Source organism: Megascapheus bottae, chromosome 15 (assembly GCF_031878675.1).
Source record: "Megascapheus bottae isolate mThoBot1 chromosome 15, mThoBot2.hap1, whole genome shotgun sequence".
Classification (NCBI taxonomy): domain Eukaryota; kingdom Metazoa; phylum Chordata; class Mammalia; order Rodentia; family Geomyidae; genus Megascapheus; species Megascapheus bottae.
Window position 1 is genome coordinate 56,311,132 of NC_143523.1, and position 19,650 is coordinate 56,330,781.

The 19,650-nt window shown below is 49.9% G+C and overlaps 1 protein-coding gene and 1 non-coding gene across 2 annotated transcripts in view; both read right to left on the reverse strand.

The window, feature by feature from the left end:
- Positions 1–19,650, reverse strand: part of Arhgap22 (Rho GTPase activating protein 22) — an 84,247-nt gene that overhangs the window by 41,005 nt on the left and 23,592 nt on the right. The gene's annotated exons all lie outside the window — the stretch shown is intronic.
- On the reverse strand, positions 9,768–9,864 carry LOC150054405 (small Cajal body-specific RNA 8). Its single transcript, XR_016537941.1, has one exon.

Below are 19,650 nucleotides of genomic sequence, written 5' to 3' on the forward strand. Positions count from 1 at the left end.
ATGGAGCTCCAAGTTCAAGCCCCAATGCTAACATCCAAAAACAAAAAGGAATGGGAAGTGGGCATGAGCGTTCTTTTTGGGGTAGCGAAAACAGTTGCAAGTTACTTTGTGGTATTGGCTATGTAATTCCGTGACTATACTAAAAATGGTTGCATTCCATGCTCTAAATGGATGAATTCTGTGATCTGTAAATTATATCTCAAGAAAGCTGCTCTAGAGTGTGGGGATGTAGATGGCAGTAGGGATCCTAGCTACTCTGGTGGCTGAAATCTGAGGACTGCAGTTCAAAGCCAGCCCCAGCACAAACGTTCTGAGATTTTTTTTTTTTTTTGCCAGTCCTGGGCTTGAGCTCAGGGTCTGAGCACTGTCCTTGGACTTTCTCAAGGCTAGAGCTCTACCACTTGAGCCCCAGCACCACTTCTGGCTTTTTTCTATGTATGTGGTACTGAGGAATCGAACCCGGGTCTTCGTGCATACTAGGCAAGTAATCTACCACTAAGCCAAACTCCCAGCCCCCGTTCTGAGATTCTTATGGCCAATTAACCAGCAGGAAACCCAGAAGTGGCACTGTGGCTCAAAGGGGTAGGGTACTAACCTTGAGTTGAAGAGCTCAGGGACAGCACCCAGTCCCAGAGTTCAAGTCCCATGACACACACACCCAGTGATGGGTGTTGGGCCGAAGAGGCACTCAAAAGCTATAAAACCAGGCAGGACTTGTTTTAGCAATGGAGTCAGGTGCAGTTACTGGGAAAAAGTGATTTTAGGGGTGATGTGATTCATGGTAGAGGATATCCCTGGCAGGTGCAAGAACCTCCCGACTAACGAGGTAGGCAAGTCCTCCACGGCCCCTGTCAACAATTCAGGACTCTGAAGTGGTCTGGGAGGCGTGAGTCCCAGTGGCCAGGGGTCTTGAAGGTCAACCTTCCTAGCACTGGCTCTTCTTAGGAGCCCTAAGAGCCCAAACCTGAAGGTCAGCAGAGCAGACGGCAGGCTGGTCAAACCCACCTGCCTCCCAGCCCTGTGGCAAGGCTGCTCCCGGGCTTGCGCACTCTTGACCTGGCTTCAGCCAGACATTGAGCTCAGTGATCCAAGCAGATCCCCACCCTGGGACCCCCACCAGTTTCCCCAAAGGATCCTCTGAGGGTCAAATAGTCTTACTATTTCCTTCTTTCTAGATGAAGAGGAAATGGAGGCTTCTCGTGGTAATCCAGCTAGGACAAGGAAGGGCTAAGCCTATCACTGGCTTTCTAAAAACCCTTGGTGGCTTATTGGGGGGTGGAGAGGGTGGGGGAGGAGATACAGAGGTTCGAATTTTGAGGAAGCCTCAGGGCTGCTGCCCGCAACATAATGGGGAAGAGGTAAGGGAAGAAGACAATTCTCAGAATCAGAGGCCGGTGCAAAGCCAAGCGCAGGAAGGGAGGCTTCCATCCCCCAAGCTACAAGGCTTAGCCCTTCAGCTCTCTTCTGCCTGGAAGTCAGACACAGGAGCTGCCCACCTGCCATGCCCACCCCCAGCCTCCATCAACCCTGCCAGCAGTGAGCATCACAACACCTGGCCTTCCCTGCTTTACCAGCACAGTCAGCTGAGAGGAGAGGGCATGATGGCTTTATATATAAAACACATAGTGATGGATAGGAGACTGCCATCTGTGGATCACAGGCTTTCTAAGCCAGTCCAGAGGCGGCGCTGTGGTTCAGGTGGTAGAGCAGCAGCCTTGAGCTGAAAAAGCAGACAGCACCTAGGCCCCAAGTTCAAGCCCCAGTACCAACACACACACGTCCACAAAGTCCTGCTTTAAGACTGAGGGCACTGCTCAAGCTCTGGCCCAGGACATCAGCAGGGGCACTGAGAGCTGAGTGGGCAGAGCTAGGGGAAGGGAGAGACCCTGCAGAGGATAGAGGGGGTGGTGCAGCCCCCCGCATAACCGGGGAAGGCCACAGTGCACCAGCCTGCTGGCCTCAGGCGTCCCTCTTGTGTCTGGACACATTTTCCAGAAGAGGATGTAGAGATCATCTAGGAGTTCAGAGCCAGGTGCCGAGGCTCACGCCTGCAATCCTAGCTTCTCACTCCAAAGGCAGAATCTTCATCAAGGGCCCTTTCACACATGGACAGGATGCTAAAATATGCTGCCCTTATAAATGCTTTGGTTCTAACACATCCATGAAGGAGCTGGGCGCCAGTGGCCGACACCTTTCCACCTACTTAGTCAGAAGGCTAAGAACTAAAGATCTCAGTTTTGAAGCCAGGGCAAACAGGAAAACCTATGAAATGTTCCAATTAACCACCAAAACACCAGAAGTCATTGGGCGACATTAGGTCACGCCTGTAATCCTAGCTACCAAAGAGGCTGAGATCTGAAGACTGTGATTCGAAACCACCTGGGGCAGATAAAGTCTGTGAGACCATCAAAAAAATGTCTCCAGTGGAAAAGCAAAAAAGCTCAAGGACAGCATCCCTGAGTCCAAGCCCGAAGACTGGTAGATACATGCACAAAGAAACAGAACACTGGCACTGCTCGAGTCATGCACTCCCACACCAGCCTCCTGGAAGTCCGTCCTCCCTCTACCAGCCTCTGGTGGGCCTCTAGAATACAGTGCATTCTTCTCACCCTGGACTTGACCAGCCCTCCTCACTTCTAGGGCTACAAATCCTTCTGGGGTGCTCAGTCGCTGAGGCTAGCTAACACTTGTGGCAGGCAGGAGGTGAAAGGTCAGGTCTGCTTTTCACCCAGGTGAGTGCGGGCCTGGATGTTAAACTAGCAGAAAGAAAGGCCTCTGGCTCTTCTGGGGTGCTTACTAAGCACACGCCAGTCCCTGAGACACTAGCTCATCCAGGCCTTGTTTACTGAAGTGGGGGTCAGAAAACATCAAGACTCTCATCCAGCTCCAGTCCCTCCCTCCCTCCCCCCACCACGGCCCAATCATTTCTGCTCCGGACTCGGCCCTGCCGAAAGCCCTGGAACCCCACTATTGCCCTGGCTGCCTGGCCTCAGCCCCACCTTCCATGTATGTGGCCCCAGGACATTTGAAAAGCAAATCTAAGGATCACAGTTCAAGGCCAGCCTGAGCAGGAAAGCCCATAAACTCCTAGGTCTGATGAATGAACAAAAAGCCAGCAAAGCTGTGGCTCAAGTGATAAAGCACCAGTCTTGAATAAAAAAGCTAAGAAACAGCACCCAGGACCTGAGTTCAAGCCCCAGACCAGCACTAAGAAAACTGTTACCACAGGAAAGTAAAAAGACACAAGCCATTCCTCGAAAATCCCATTTGGTTCTGGTGCCGCAAAGACTGCATCACAAACACTTATCTTGGCCTGTGCCCTGTTAGGTCTTTTTTATCTCATGGTTATATATGACATTACCTCAAATCATTAGTACAAACTTGGACACCTGTGGCATCTTGATCACTTTTGCTAAGTCCTAGCCACGTTTGTGCCTCCACAGTCTGCAGAGAGAACAGAACCAGTTCTCTCACTAATGGCGCTGGCCTTGACCTGAGGCTTCCCAGGTCCGGCTGGTCATGAGTGTTGCTTGGGGCACTCTTGAAACTGGTGGCTTCCAGGTCCCTTCCCAGAGGCCACGGGGCAGCTGAGCACCCCTGCGGGCGAGCCTGCTGGAGTAAAGGCAAAGGACACAAATGGCTCACACCTGTAATCCCAGCCACTCTGGCTCTCCAGGCAGAAAAGTCCAGGAGGAGACTCCGCTCTTGAATTAACCCAGCGGCAACGCCAATGTGGAGTCCCAGCTGGGAGGAATCAAGAAAGCTCAGCCAGAGCGCAAGGCCCCAAGTTCAAGCCCAGCGAGCAGCATGCACAGACAACACCAAAGCACTTCATAAGTGTGTCTCTCCAAAGCCAAGGCGGGCGTTTTCGGTGAAGCGAGGGCTAAGCGGCGGCGCAGGCGGCGCAGGCGGCGCGGGCCGGGGAGGCGGGAGGCGGCCGGGCCGGGGCGCTCGGCCGCCGGCGTTGGGCTCTCCACGCTGCCCGGCCGCGGGCTCGGCGGGCCACTTCGGGAAACTCTGGAGCCGGGGCTCCGGTCTCAGCCACCACCCGGAGGAGGTCGGGAGAAGCGGGGAACAGCGTCTCCCCCTCGGAGACCACGCGAGCCCCGCGCGCTCCACTGCCGACGGGCGGGAGGCAGAGCCCGGGTCCCCGCTCCGGCCGTGGACTTGGCGGACCCGCAGCGCCCGTGCGCAGCGCCTCCCCCGAGCCCCGCTTCCCCGGCGCCCCGAAAAGCCCGATCCTCTCCCCCGCCCCAAGCCAGAGGAGCCCGGAGGACTCGCGCTCCGGGCTAGGGGATCCCCCCCTTCCCAAGTGAGGCAATCCCGGGGAGCCCCCGCCGGCGCCACCCCTCCCCGAGGCAGGTGCAGCCCACGCTGGGGACACGGGGGACCCGCGCGGGGGGCCGGGGCGCACGTGCGCGGGTTACCTGGGGGCGCTCGCAGGTGTCCTCGCCAGCCCTTGCAGCAGCACAGCCCCATGGCCGCTTCCCGCCCGCAGAGCGCGGGGCGGCGCGGGCGGCCGGGGCGGGGCGGCCGGGGGCCCCGGCTGACCGGCTGGAGAGCGCAGAGAGCGCGCCGGCCGCCCGCTTTTATCTCCGCGCCTCGGCGCGCCGGGCGGCCCCGCGCCGGCTCCCCGCGCGCACTCGCCGCGCCCTCCCCACGGCCCCGCGACTCGTCCCGACGCTCTGCTGCGGTGTCCCGAGCGGCCGCCAGGCGGCGCGGCAGCCCAGGCCGGGCCCCTCCTCCGCGGCCCCCGGGCACCGGGCGGCGGCCAGACCACCCGGGACCCCGCTCACCTGGGCCGCGCGCCGCACGCCGCACGGGGAAGAGTTCGTGGCAGGCTGGCGCGGATCCGCAGGGACCCTGGTGACTGGGCGCATCTCACACTCACACTCACTCACACGCACTCGCCTCAAGTTCCATCTAAATGGGGCGCATTCGTTCCACGCTCTGCAGAGAACGCTGGAGGCTCTCGCGCCGGTTGCTTCATTGCCAGGATTAAATGAGTTGATGATAAAGGACCGGTTAGCACAACCTGTGTATTAGTGCTTGAAGCGGGAAACCACCAGCCCCCGGTGGCCTAAAGACTTGGGTATATTCTTTTGATGGGAGGGGAGTACTTGGATAATGACTCGGAGAGGTAGCACAAGTGCTAGTTATTAAAACTAAAACGATACGGTTACAGTGCATTCTAGCCACTCAGAAGGCTGGGATCCAGCACTCTTAGGAGTCTCTTATGAATCATGAGACTCTTATCTTCAGTTACCCAGTAAAAAACCAGAAGTGGAGGTGTGACTCAAGTGGAAACGCTAAGCATCAGCGCTCAGTCCCTGAGTTCAAGACCCTGCACCAGCGCACGTGCACACACACACACACACACACACACACACACACGGAGACCAAATCATTCTACATTTTAACACCCTGGGATGCACAGACTCCATTCTTTCCTGTGCACCCCACAGGAGACATGTGACCACCACAACTGTGTGAAGGGATTTTTCTCTGCAGCCTTACTTGTAGCAAAACACTGGAATCCTAGTGAGTAAAGGAATGATCAGATTCACCGTCATTACCATAAGCAGGGTATGGTAGAAAAGGAAGGACGAAAGCTGAGCATTTAGACTGAAGGACTTGATGCTCACATGAAGATACATGCCACAAGATATTACCTAGGGCAATATCATTCTCTCCCTCGCCATTCATTCTCTACCCGGGTGGAACGGTGGAAGGCAAGAACTGGGCAAAATTAATGTCCAGAGACTTTGTTTGCCAGTACTGGGATTTGAACTCATGGCCTTGCACATACAGGGCTAGTACTCCACCACCTAAGCCACATTTCAAGCCCTGCTTTTTGCTGGTTATTTTGGAGATAGAATCTAACAAACCTTCCTGGCTGGTCTCAAACTGCACTCCATTAGGTCTCAGCCTCCTAAGACTTTAGCTTTTATTTTACTGTTGGTGGTGGGACTTGAATTCAGGGCCTGATTTTTTTTTTTGTCCAACCTGGGGACTGAACTCAGGACCTTAGCACTGTTCTTGGGCTTTTCCTCAAGGCTAATGCTCTACCACTTGAGCCACAGCACCATTTCCGGCTTTTCTATGTATGTGGTACTGAGGAATTGAACCCTGGTCTTCGAGCATGCTAGGTAAGCACTCTAGCACTAGGCCAATGTCCCAGTCCTCTGATCTTTTCTTTTTTTGTTCAAGGCTAGCACTCTACCACTTTGAGCCACAGCTCCACTTCTGGTTTTTTGAGTGGATAATTGGAGATGAGTCTCACAGAGACTATTCCGCTTTGGTTTGCTTCAAAAAATGAACCCTCAGATCTCAGCCTCCTGAGCAGCTAGGATTTCAGGCGTGAACCATCAGTACCCGGTAACTCTGGCTTTATTATCGTGAGCTCATTTTGTAATTTCAAGGAAGATGTGTTTATATGTTGTATACACAAATTAGAGAACTATGTTTTTCCTCATATATTTCAGAGGCAGAGGCTCTGTTAAGACACGGTTTGTGCTAGTACTAGGGTGCTATCCCTTGCCTTTTTCTGCTCAATGCTGGTACCCTATCACCTGGGCCACAGCTCTACTTCCAGATTTTTACTGGTTAATTGGCGATAAGAGTCTCATAGACTTTCCTGTCCAGGCTGGCTTTTGAACCCTAATCTTCAGATTTCAGCCTACTAAGTATCTAGGGTTACTGGAGATTGCCACGGGCACCCAGCTGGCAGGACAGTCCTTACCTTTGTTGTTCTTGTTTAGTTTTGGCATTAGTGGGTTGGAGTTTGGCACGTGCTCTAGCACTTGAGCCACGCCTCCAGCACTCTTTATAATTTTTGTTTGGAGGGGGTGTAAATAGGGCCTGGCGCATGAGCAAACACTGCCCTCCCCCTCTCCCCCCCCCCCACAAGGCTCTTAATACGAAGTTCTTTTTCCAAGCTGCTCCTAATCCTGGCTGTGGCCTTTGGATAAACTGGGATTCCCTCACCCCTCAGCCCCCATCAGATCCCAGCTCCCAGCTCCTGGAGCAGGGGTGGTGGGGGTGGGGGACACCCAGAGATAGAGCCTGGCTGGAAGGCAGAGACTGAGAGCTGAAAAATGCAATGAAAGGGGGAGGCCTACACACTTGAGAGCTGCAAAGAGGTTTTCCCAGGGGGTTGGCTTCATTCAAAGGGAGATTAACAACAGCAAGGCTGATCTGCCTCCCTCCCCACCAACTCCCCTAAAAACACCGGCTGGGGCCTTGGGTAGGCACGTTGCAGGTCAGCAAAGAAAGCTTCAGGACTTGTAAGGAGGCAGAGTTATTAAGAGAATAACAGAAAGAAAAAATGAAGACTTGGGGGATGCCAAGTCGTTTTCAAACAGAGCGCCGGGCACAACCACTTAGTCACTGCAGGCTCAGCGAGGCTGGAGGGGGGGAGGACTGGCAGGCTGGAGCTAGCAACTCGGGAGTGGGGAGCATGTCCTCTGAGGGGAGCCGCCACCCCCCCTCTGCGGGATGCAACTGCCAAAGCCAAGTCTGACATTTGGGAAGCAAGATTTAAAAGAAAACATTGCTGTGGCCATTGCTGGAGTGCTTGTTTTTTTCAAATGAGCCTATTATAGAGGGTAAGCATCTCCACTGAGCCGTTCAGATGTATTTTGGGATACTCAACTCTTCAAAGTGGCTTTTGAAAGCAAATCCCAGGGCAGTTCCTCAAACAGGAATGCAGGACCTTGTAGTCATTTCACACTTTTTTTGTTTTGGGTTTTTTTTTTTTTTTTTTGGTCATTCCTAGGCCTTGCACTCAGGGCCTGAGCACTGTCCTTGGGCTTTCTCAAAGCTAGAGTTCTACCAATTGTGCCAAAGCACCATTTCTGGCTTTTTTCTATGTATGTGGTACCGAGGAATCAAACCCAGGTCTGGTGAATGTTAGGCAAGCACTCTACCACTAAATTCCCAGCCCCACTTTTTTTTTTCTTGGTGCCTGTAATGGGGCTTGAATCAATTCGTGGCCTGGGTGCTGTCCGTGGGCTTTGCTTTTTGCTCAAGGATAGCACTGGACCAGCTGAGCCATAACTCCACTTCTGGCATTTTTTAGTGGATAATTGGAGAAAGGAGTCTTACATAAACCTGGTTGGTTTCACACATTTTTAATTCCTGATTATACATTGTGTGTGTGTGTGTGTGTGTGTGTGTGTGTGTGTGTGTGTGTGTGTGTGAGAGAGAGAGAGAGAGAGAGAGAGAGAGAGAGAGAGAGAGAGAGAGAGAGAGAGTTTTCCTGCTGCATCTCTTCCTCAAATAATATTGCCTATGTGATCCCACTAGGTGCCAAGCAAGTAACACACATTAGTACTCCAGCTAACCATAGGCCAAACCAGAGTAGGGAAAACCACTAAGGTCAGGAAAAAGGAAAAAAAAGAAGAGACTAGCCCTAGGTCAATAAGGTGAGATGGGACAAAGAAAGAAGGATGGTCAGGTAGATGTTAGATGAGTGCGTGTGTGTGGATAAGTAGGTGAGTGGATGGATGGATGGATGGATGGATGCGCCAGTCACGCCATGTGAACCACAAGGGCAGCCTAGGGGCTGGTGACGCTGGTAACTGTAGGCCTACACCCTAAGAAGCTCAGCAGCTGCCCCTTCATCTTCAGAAAAAGCTACCCAGAGTGAATGGCGCAACCATCCTCAGCCATGTTGCAAGAAACCTAACAGAGGGTACAGGGGGTGAGGCCACCGTGGAAGTGGCCCTGCCAGGGGATGCCACATAAAGAAAAGAGTGAGGGCTGGGAAGGTGGCCCAGTGGTAGAGTACTTGCCTAGCATGCATGAAGCTCTGAGTTCAATTCCTCAGTACCACATATACAGAAAAAGCCAGAAGTGGTGCTGTGGCTCTTAAGAGTGCCTCAGGGACAGTGCCCAGGCCCTGAGTTCAAGCCCCAGGACACACACACACACACACACACACACACACACACACATCTGTTCATGAATTTGGACAGTCCAAAGCCCCAGGCCACCTTCTCACCTACCAGCAGTGGCCTTTGGAGGGGAGCCTCTCCTCTGGGCCACAGCTCTCCCTTCTCCTGCTCATGGTTCTCATTGGGGTTAAGAGTTAGTGCAAACACACCATATACTCACATTCTGGAACTGGAAGGGTCATACACACACCTCTAGCTCACGATCATGGGGTGGCAGACTCCCCATACCAATGTGTGTCTGTTTGCACATATACACATGTATGCATACCAGCACTGGGACTTGAACTCATCACCTGCCTCTGACCCTTGGCTTTTTTTTTCTTTCTTTTTTTGCTGAAAGCTGGTCTTCCACCACTTGTACCATAGCTCCCCTTCTAGCTTTTTTTTTTATTAAAGAATTTATTAACATTGATTTTTTTACATCATATTTCAAGTGACGTGTTTAACAAACAAGAATTCGAGAAGGGAATCTCTATATACAATCACAGGCTCTTAATTTTTAGAACATAATCAAAATTAGGCCAAGGGTTTGTATATCATAGATACAAATTAATCAATGTAATAAAACATGTCTATAGAGTCATAGGTTTTTTGCTGGCGATTTGGAGAGTCTCATGGACTTTGCAGCCTGGGCTGGCTTTGAACCTGCATCTTCAGACCTATGTCTAACCACAATCATTAGATGTCAGCTTTCTGAGTATCTAGGATTTCAGGCATGAGCTACTGGCTCTCAACTCCATCTAGCTTACTTTTTTTCAAGTTATAAGAAAGAGATTTCCATTCACCCAATGCATCTGAATATTGTAAATAAATTGTCTGCCCTTTATCTATCCATTTCGATTTCACTCAATTTGCCCTCGTCATCAAATGGCAGCTTATTCTAGAAAGGCATGGTGATAACCTGTCTAGCTTTGTGAAGTGGAAAATTCATTCTTTTTACTTAATGTCACTCTATTGTATCAAGGTCCACACAAACTACTTGTTTTCCTTTTTTTTCTTGTGGTGCAGGGAATAGAATCCAGGGCCTCCCACATATGCTCTCCCACTAAGCTATACCCACATGACAATTTAACTTATTTCCAAATGTAGTTCAGACAAGAGTTAAGAAGCTTTTTCTAAGGAGCAGGTAGTAAAGATATTTAAGCTTTCTAAGTACCACAGTCTCCATAGCAACTCTACCCATGCAGCCACAGGCACTGCATAAATAAATGGGTATGTCTATGTTTCCATGAAATTTCATGTACAGCTGGGCACTGGCGCCTCATACTTGTAATCCCAGCTACTCAGGAAATCTGAAGATCGAGGTTTAAAGCCAGCCCAGAAAGAAACGTTATCACCACTTAACCAGCAAAAACTGGAAGTAGAGCTATGGCTCAAGTGGTAGAGCACTAGCTTGAGCACTAAAGCTCAAGGACAGCAGCCAGGCTCTAAGTTCAAGCTCCAGGACTGGCACACGCACACACGCACTATACACATTACAAATCGGGATACAACAAAGTACCACTATATTCACTGTTACCAAGCCAACGTATGGAAACAGGCCAGAAGCCCCGCAATAGACAAATGGGTCAAGAAAATGTGATTTATGTATGTATATATGTATATATATGTATGTATATCTGTGTATATATGTATATATATGGAGGGAGAGTACACACAATGGAATTTTACATATCTAATAGGAACAATGATATTAAATCACTGGCAGATGGACCTGGAAAAAAAAATGATGTTATGTGAACTGTGTCTGGCAAAGGGCACCTTTTTTTTTCTTTTATGTGGAAGCTACATCTAATTTATATATATATATATATATATATATATATATATATATACACACACACAAAAAATGCATCTGAAATGTATGCAAGTGTACACAAACATTAACCAAAGTATGGTTTGTGCAGGGAAAAGGCTAACTACAGTCTGATAAATGGATACCAGAAAACTGGCACTTGGAAAGGGGAGGGGCTAGGAGAAGGGGGAGGAATAGGGAGAAAAATTGGGGGGGGGAACAGTCATAATACTTAATGCATATCTTATGAAACTGAGACCATCAAGGGAGGGTTGAAGTGGAGGTTGGAAGAAAGTGCTGAAGACGGTGACACTGATTGAAATGCAATGTACTTATCAACTGGATGTGGCAAATGGGAAACCCCTTTGTACAACTACTTAAAGAAAATAAAAATGAAGTAAGAAAAAAGCAGTGTAACAACAATGACAAAACGAAAACCGAATGGCAAGACAGGCTCATGCCAGGAACCCTAGCTACTCAGGAGGCTGAGATCTGAGCATGGACATTCAAAGCCAGCCTGGGCACGAAAATCCATGAGACTTTCTTCTCCAGTTAGCCAAAAAGCCAGAAATGGAGCTGTGTCTCACAGTGGTAGGGCACTAGCCTTGAGCGCAAACCCTCAGGGACAGCACCTAGACCTGAGTTCAAGCCCCAGGACCAGTACAAAACAAATACAAAAGATGGCAAATCAGAATTGGTTTGTGGGTTGTGGTTTGCAGAGTTTGAAAAGGCTTTTAGGATATTTGGGCAAAGGTTTCCTCCTAAGCTGGGCTGTCATTGGCTTTGGAAAACAGACAAATGGTCATCTCCAAGATGATCTCTGCTGCTGGACAACTGCCTGGACCATCTAGCTTTCCAGAGGCACTGGTCCCCATGCCTGACAGCAGGCTTCTGTGCTGTGGGCCAGGGTTCACTTGTGGGGGGCGGGGCACGGGGCGGGGCCAGCTAGGCCCCCTCCACTTCAGTCACAGTGGATGCTGGGATGCTGCTTGTGGAAGGAATGTGACTGCAGCTCCAAATTCCCACAGAGAAGCACAAGGGAGGAATGGTTGTGAAGAAATTCCTGGGCTACATTTTTCTTGTGGTTCATGTGGCCTAAAGCCATTGAACTTGGCCAGACTGCCCAGCGAGAGACTTTACAAAACCCATTGTCCTATTCCCAAGTCTCACCACCCACCCCACATACACCCCGCCCCCACCTGCTCTTTCTGCCTTTCTTTCCTTTCTCCCCAACCCCCAGGACAAGCAGACAAATGCTGCCTGGGAAAGAGGGCTGTTTACCACAGCAAGAACCTTTTCCTGCCCAAGATGGACAGATGCAGGCAAGGCACTTCCAGGTGGCTCTGGAGAGATACACACAAATACACATAAAAGCCCAGCTCTTGTGGTTCACACCTGGAATCCTAGCTACTCAGGAGGCTGAGATCTAAGGATCACATTTCATGCCAGCCCTGGCAGAAAAGTCCATGAGACTCTTATCTCCAACTAGCCACCAGAAAAGCCAGAAATGGAGCTGTGGCTCAGGAGATAGAACAACAGCCTTGACAAAAAAAAAAAAAGAAAAGGAAAGAAAAAAGCTAAGCAATGTTGTGTTCAAACCCTGCTGCTGACATACACTATGTGTGTGCACATGCCCACATATGGAGTAACACATATTACGTGCCTACAGCATACCAGGCATGTTCTGAACATTCTACATACACTCTTAGGAGAATCCTATCACCGCCCCTTTTTACAGATGAGGAACTTGAGGCACAGGGGGTTAAGTAGCTTACTTGAGGCCTTATAGCTAGTAGGTAGGAGAGACAGAGTGTGAAGTAAGGTGTCTGCCACCAACACAATAGTCTCCCCACCCCATCAGATGCCTAGTTACAACTTCAGAGTTTCTGAAGTTTAATATATCCCACCTTCGTCCTGACCTTGAGCTCAGGGCCTGAGCACTGTCCTTGGGCTTTCTCAAGGCTAGAGCTCTACCACTTGAGCCTCAGCACCACTTCTGGCTTTTTTTCTATGTATGAGGTATCGAGGAATCGAACCCCAGTCTTCATGCATGCTAGGAAGCACTCTATCCCTAGATCAAACTCGGCCCCCTTTCCTTTCTTGAAGGGTCTCTGGCAGGAATAAACAGGCCTGCACCGTCAGTCAATGCTGGGTGGTGTACTGCACTCGCTGCTGCCACCCAGTGGCTTGACCAGAAAGGTGCAGGGCAGTCTCCAGCCATAAGTGTCTAGGTCAAGTTCACCAGGTCTGAGGCCCAGAGTGCTGCCTAGCAGAAGCTGCCTTTGTGTCTGTGTTTGCAAAACACAGATGCAGGTGGGTGGGTGCCACCCCTCTTCCCCTGGGGTTTTGCCATGGTAACTGGGACTCTTCAAGGCCCTACCTCCTGAGAATGTCTTGACATTCAGTTCAGTCTGGAAGGTCTCAGCTAGATAGGGGTGCGGGGGTGAAGGGCATGGGATAGGTCCCTTCCAAGTCGACCTTGGTCGGGGTTGGCAGAGAGATGACAGCACTGCAGAGGTGGGCTGCTGGAGACCACAGGGAACTCCCTTTCAAGAAGGTGGGGGGGAGGGAGGGTGGGGGGAGGGGGGGAGGGAATGGCTGGTCTGCCAGATCCCTCCAGCCTCCCAGCCTGGAGTGGGGAAAGAGTGTGCAACCAAGTCTAGCTGCCCCTACCCCCCTCCCCCATTTCCAGGGGTAAATCAGCCCTATCACACCTAGCTCTCCTGTTCTCTAGCTCCTGGAAGACACCATCCCTTATCCCCCAGGAACTCAGTACCAGGTGGGGTCATGCAGATCCCAGGGTTGCACTGGAGTCACTGGAGGAGTGGGCAGGACACTTCAGGGGTATTGCTTTTAGAAAAAAAAAATACACTTTCATCCCCTCCTAATTCCATGTGGGTCTAAGGCCCTGCACTGGTAGCCCCTGCCTATAATTCTAGCAACCCAGGAGGTTGAGATATGAGGACAATTGTTCAAAATCAACCGAAGCACACAGCCTCTTATTTCCCAATCAACAGCAAAAAAAAAAAAGTCAGAAATGGAAGCATGGCTCAAGTGGTAGAGCACTAGCCTTGAGTGAAAAAGCCAAGTGAGAATGTGAAGCCCTGAGTTCAAGCCTCAGTACTGGCATAAAATAGAGAAAAAAATGTAAAAACATTGTCCAGCTTTTAAAAACAACAACAAAAGAACTCTGCACAAAACAGTCCACCAAATTTTCCACCTCCTCAGTTCTCCCAGCATACTGCTCTTCAGGCCATACTGCAGGCCATAGAGGATACAATTCTTAGCAAACCACTCCAAAGACATAAAAGAAGCAAATGCACCACCTCCAGCCATAAAAGCTCCCGTTCTGTGGAGAACTCCTGGGACCCCAGTCTTACATTTGCATATCTAAGGCCACTTAAGTGACTCTTCATGGGACAAAGCAGATCAGCTTCTCACCAAAGGAAAAGGAAAAGAGAAAAGCGCCCGCTGGTCTCCACATACCTTGGTGGGGACCCTCACTGCAGGACAGTCCCAGCTGGCTGACACTTTAAGCCCCTCTGTTTTTTGCTTCGCCAACATTCTTCTTGGGGCAGTGGGGGGGAGGCAGTGGGAACATTGCCAATCACAGCTCTCACCCCTGGACCCCTTCTGGGCCCCAGGCTGAGCCTCCCCACCAGCCTCCTTGGGAGTGTCTCCCAGTTGCACACAGCCCAGCTCAGCCAAGATCAAGCTTGTTCTGGAAAGTCTGGTTCTATGAGGTGTTGGGATCCCACCTTTCCTACATTGGGGTAGCAGGGGTGCTGTGGTTCCAGTGTGTACCCTCAAACATCTATAGCTGGAGACTGGTTGGTTGGTTGATTATTGCCAGTCATTCCTGGGGCTTGAACTCAGGACTTGGGCAATGTCCCTAAGCTTTTTTTATTTTTATTTTTTCTCAAGGCCAGAGCTTAACCGCTTGAGTCACAGATATTCCTACCCTGGCTGGCTTTGAACTTCGATCATCACATCTCAGTCTCCTGAGTAGCTACCACCTATGTCCCGCTCCTATGTTGGAAATTTAATCTGCAAATGTAGATGTTAAGGGTTTTGGGAGGTGGCTGGGACTGCATGAGGTCACAAGGGTGGGGTCTCCATGAGGCATGAATAATTCTTCAAGAAGAAAAACAGAGGCCTGAGTGCAGGGAGTTTGGCCTAGTGGTAGAGTGCTTGCCTAGCATGCATGAAGACCGGGGTTCGATTCCTCGGTACCACATACACAGGAAAAAGCTAGAAGTGGTGCTGTGGCTCAAGTGGTAGCGCTGTAGCCTTGAGAAAGCTCAAGAACAGAGTTCAGGCCCTGAGTTCAAGCCCCTGGATTGAGAAAAAAAAAAAAAAGAAGGAAAAAGAAAAGTAATAAACAAAAACAGAGGCCTGATCTGGCAGACTTGCTCAGGCTGCCTTGTTATGACGCAGCCCAAGGGCTTTACGAGGTGCCAAGCAAATAACCTTCCATTCTTTATAAGCTACCAGGTCTCAGAGACCTTCCTTACAGCAACAGAAAGCAGACTGAAACAGGGAGCTTCTCAGGTTTACTGATCTGTAGCCTCTGGAGAGGATTTTCAAAGGACACTGTTGTCACCATCCCCTGAAGCTCCAGGAGCAAAGGTCACCTTCCAAGCAGTGTGCCAACCAGAAAGCAGCTGGACTCTCCTGGGCCCCTCAGACCTCTGCAGGTTGATTCCTCCTGACTCCAGGATCAACACCAGAAGTCCCGGGGTTGTACTTCATGCTAAGAGAGGGGCACAGACCAGCAGGGATGCAGGGTGGGACATCCCAGCAAGACTCCTGGACAGTCTGGAAAAGCAATGTTGGAGCCCTTCAGAGGTGAGAGCAATGTCTCAGGAGTTAATGTTGTTCTCTTGGGATGTGTCGTCCCCTGGAGAGGGAGTTATGATAAAAGAATTAAATGTGGTTCCTTAATCTCTGGCGTCACATCTTGTCATATGATTTTTCTCCCCTTCTCACATATTTCTGTCATGAGGCCATCAGCTATGCTGCAACATAGCCCAGAGGCATCTCTACAGAAGTTTAACAGATGGGGCCACCCAATCTTGGACTTTCAGCCTCTAAGCCCATAACCTATATACATCTTTTTTCTTTATAAGGGGCCTAGCCTCAGGCACTTCGTTACAGCAACAGAAAACAGCCTAATATAAGGATAAAGAGAACCACAGTGCCTCCACTGAGCAGAAAACTTTATTCTGGCTCAAAGACTTATCAAAGCAGTGATGCTCCAACAAAAAACTGGGAAATGCCAGGCTCCTCACCCTTGTAATGCTAGCTACTCAGGAGACTGAGATCTGAGGATCACAGTTCAAAGCCAGCCTAGGCAGGAATGTCTGTGAGGTTTTTATCCCCAATTGACCACAAAAAACTAGTAGTGGATCTGTGACAGAGTACTAGCCTGGAACACAAAAGCTCAGGGACAGTACCCAGGCCCCGAGTTCAGGCCCCAGGACTCGCACTACATAAAGATAAAAACTAGGAAATAACTGGATGTCCCACAGAGACCTTCACTTATCCACAGCATTGGAGAAAGGAAGACAAGTGAAAGCTCTTTAAAACAAAAAATATCATAAAAAGATATATAGGTCATCATTACTCAAGCTGCCCCTGACAACAACAGGGAGTTTTTAAATTAAAAAAAAAAATAGTTTTAAAGCTAGCCTTTCACTGGGCAAATGGCTTTATATCTCATGTCAAGTCGCTGGTTCAGGGCTAACCTGGATGGAAAAGTCCACGAGACTCTTTTATCTCCAGCTAATCAATACAAAGCCAGAGGTGGAGGTATGGATCAAGTGGTAGAGCACCAGTGTTGAGTGAAAAAGTGAAGCAAGACTATAAAGCCCTCAGTCCAAGTCCCAGTGCTGGCAGGCAGACAGACAGACAGACAGACAGACAGACACACACACACACACACACACACACACACACACACACACACACACACACAATTCATAAACCAAATAACCATGTCCCATGGGTTGGGAGCCATGGTTTGCAGCTTCGTTTTCAGCTTAGTAATTAGACTTCATTTCTTTTTCCTATTTTGTCTTCCTGCTTTAGAATGATTGCACCCTCTTGTTTTCTTTCTTTTTCTTTTTTTTTTTTGGCCAGTTCTGGGTTTGAACTCAGGGCCTGAGCACTGTCTGTGGATTTTCTCAAGACTAGAGCTCTACCACTTAAGCCACAGCACCACTTCCAGCTTTTTCCCCCTATGTATGTAGTACCGAGGAATTAAACCTGGGTGCTTGCATGCTAGCCAAGCACTCTACCACTAGGCCAAACTCCCGGGCCCCTCTTGTTTTCTTTCATCAAACGGCATTCTCCGAGTGCATGAAGATAGCCCTTCCTCCCCGGCACTCACAGAACAGTGCTAGCACTATAGTTCCAACATTCTGCACACCACTCCCTGCCACAGGGCAAGGCCTGCATCTGCTGGTGGGCCTGGCTGCCGGGAGGATGACACAGCTGAACCACAAGCCTCACCTCCTCCTCACAGCGGCCGCTGTCCATGGGTTTCTGAGCTGAGGTTCTTGGCTGGAAGAACTCTACTTGCACTCGACTCCCCAGAGGTGACCTGGCTCCTTATCCCTCACCCACTAATCCCTGCCACATTCCACCCCACATCCTAACTGGTCTAGGGGGGGTTGAGATCACGCCTAAAGAATTTTATCTCCATCTTTGTTCAGTGCTGGCATTGAGCAGAAGCCTCTGTCCTGCACAGCCCACCGTCCCTCCTTGTCCAGCCCACTCCCCACAACTGGGGAAGGGGGGGCGCTGCTGCCCCCACTCCTATCTCAGAGCCCTGGTACCCATGCAGCACAGGCCAGTGGGGGCTTCTGCTGACAGAAAGCAAAAGCAAGGGAAGGGGCCGGCAGCATGGTCTAGTGGTAGAATGCTTGCCTAGCATGCACGAAGCCCTGGGTTCAATTCTTCAGTATCACAGAAACACACAAAGCCGGAAGTGGTGCTGTGACTCAAGTACTAGAGTGCTAGCCTTGAACAAAAAGCTGCTCAGGGACAATGCTCAGGCCCTGAGTTCAAGCCCCAGCACCAGCAAAGAAGGAAGGAAGGAGGGAGGGAAGGATGGGGAAGGAAGCGAGGGAGGGAAGGAATGAGAGAAGAGAAGAGGAGAGGAGAGGAGAGAGAAGAGAAATCACATGCTTGCATCCTTCAGAAGACAGGAACTAGGGAATTCATCTCCATTGCTCTCCCATAAGACGATCCCCAATACCGGAAGGAATTAGCGGGAACTCCCACCCCATCAGTCAGCACACACGTACTCAGGCCTGGCCTGCTGAGGTGAGGAAGGCAGAGGGCACCCGTAGGAAGGCAGACAGACTTCTGAGCAGCTACCATAGATGGGTGATGACTCACCCGGATGGCTGAAGACTCAGAAATGGAAATGACACTCCAAATATTCAAATGATTGCTAGTTGAGTTTCCAAGAATCACGATCACTGACAAGATCCAGCTGACAACAAGCCAACGCATCATGGAGAATCTAAAACACCACGACGTTCACGAGTAAAGTCCTTCTAGGCTTTTAATATTTATTTTTCTTTGTGCTTGTACTAGGGTTTGAACTCAAGACCTGAGCACTGTCCTTTAGTTTTCTCACTTAAAGCTGAGCTCCATTTCTGGTTTGGGGGGGGTCTACTTGAATATAAGAGTCTCTCGGACTTTTTCTGCCCCAGCTGGCTTTGAACCATGATCCTCACTCCGATTCCAGCCTCCTGAGTAGCTAGGATGATAGATGTGAGTCACTGGCGCCTAATCAGCTGAGATCTTCTAAGGAACAGTGACAACTGACAATGTCCAGCTGACAAACAGCAAATGTGCCACAAAGGATCCAAAACATCATGGAATTCAGAAGTACAGGTCACACTAGGCTTTTTAAGAGATAAATAAGTGGACCTACTGCTTTTAACAGAGAGGCATTCTATCTCCAAACACATCCAGAATGGAGGCTGCAGAAAAAATGCAGTGGATGTAGGATTTGAAAGGTCACTCATAGGCACTTTAAAAAACAAGTTGGTTATTTCTCAATTCTGCAGATGCTTTGCTGTAATAATTGCTAAGCTTTACTGAGGATTTAACCCAAGCTGGGTATTATCCTAAGGTAAGATGCAGAGTATGACCACAACACTATGGAATAGAGGATTTCAAAAGAATAATTAATCTGTGTGTTGTGTGTGTGTGTGTGTGTGTGTGTGTGTGGGCGTGCGCGCATGTGTGTGTGTGTACTAAGGCTTGAACTCAGGGCCTGAGCTCTGTCCCTTAGCTTTTTCTGAAGGCTGATGCTCTACCACTTGTGCCACAGGTCTACTTATAGCTTTTTTGGTGATTCATTGGAGATAAGAGCCTCACAGACTTTCCTGCTCAGGATGGCTTCAAGCCACAATCCTCACATCTCAGCCTCCTGAGTAGCTAGGATTATAGTCTTGAGTCACCAGAGCCTGGCTTCCAGGCTGGCCTTTAACTACAAGCCTCAGATCTTAGACTCTGAGGAGGCAGAATTACAGGCATGAACCACTGGCACCCAGCTTTGCATTCCATTTATTGAGTGCCACCCTAGAACCTGACTTTGGCTAAAGGAATCAGCTACAGACTCCTGTTTAGGGCACTTGTTGCCAGGGACACCAGTGGGAGTTTTGCACACTTGGTTCAATGTTAAGCTGAGAAAAGGAAATGTAAGGCAGTAGGAGAGTGGAAGCAGGAGGTCCATGAATTCCAGACTTGCCTGAGCTACAGAGTGAGACCCAGTCCCCCTCCTCCCCACCAAAACATGGAATGCTGGGAACTGGTGATGCCCACCTGTAATCCTAACTTCTCAGGATGTTAAGATCTGAGAATCATGGTTCAAAACCA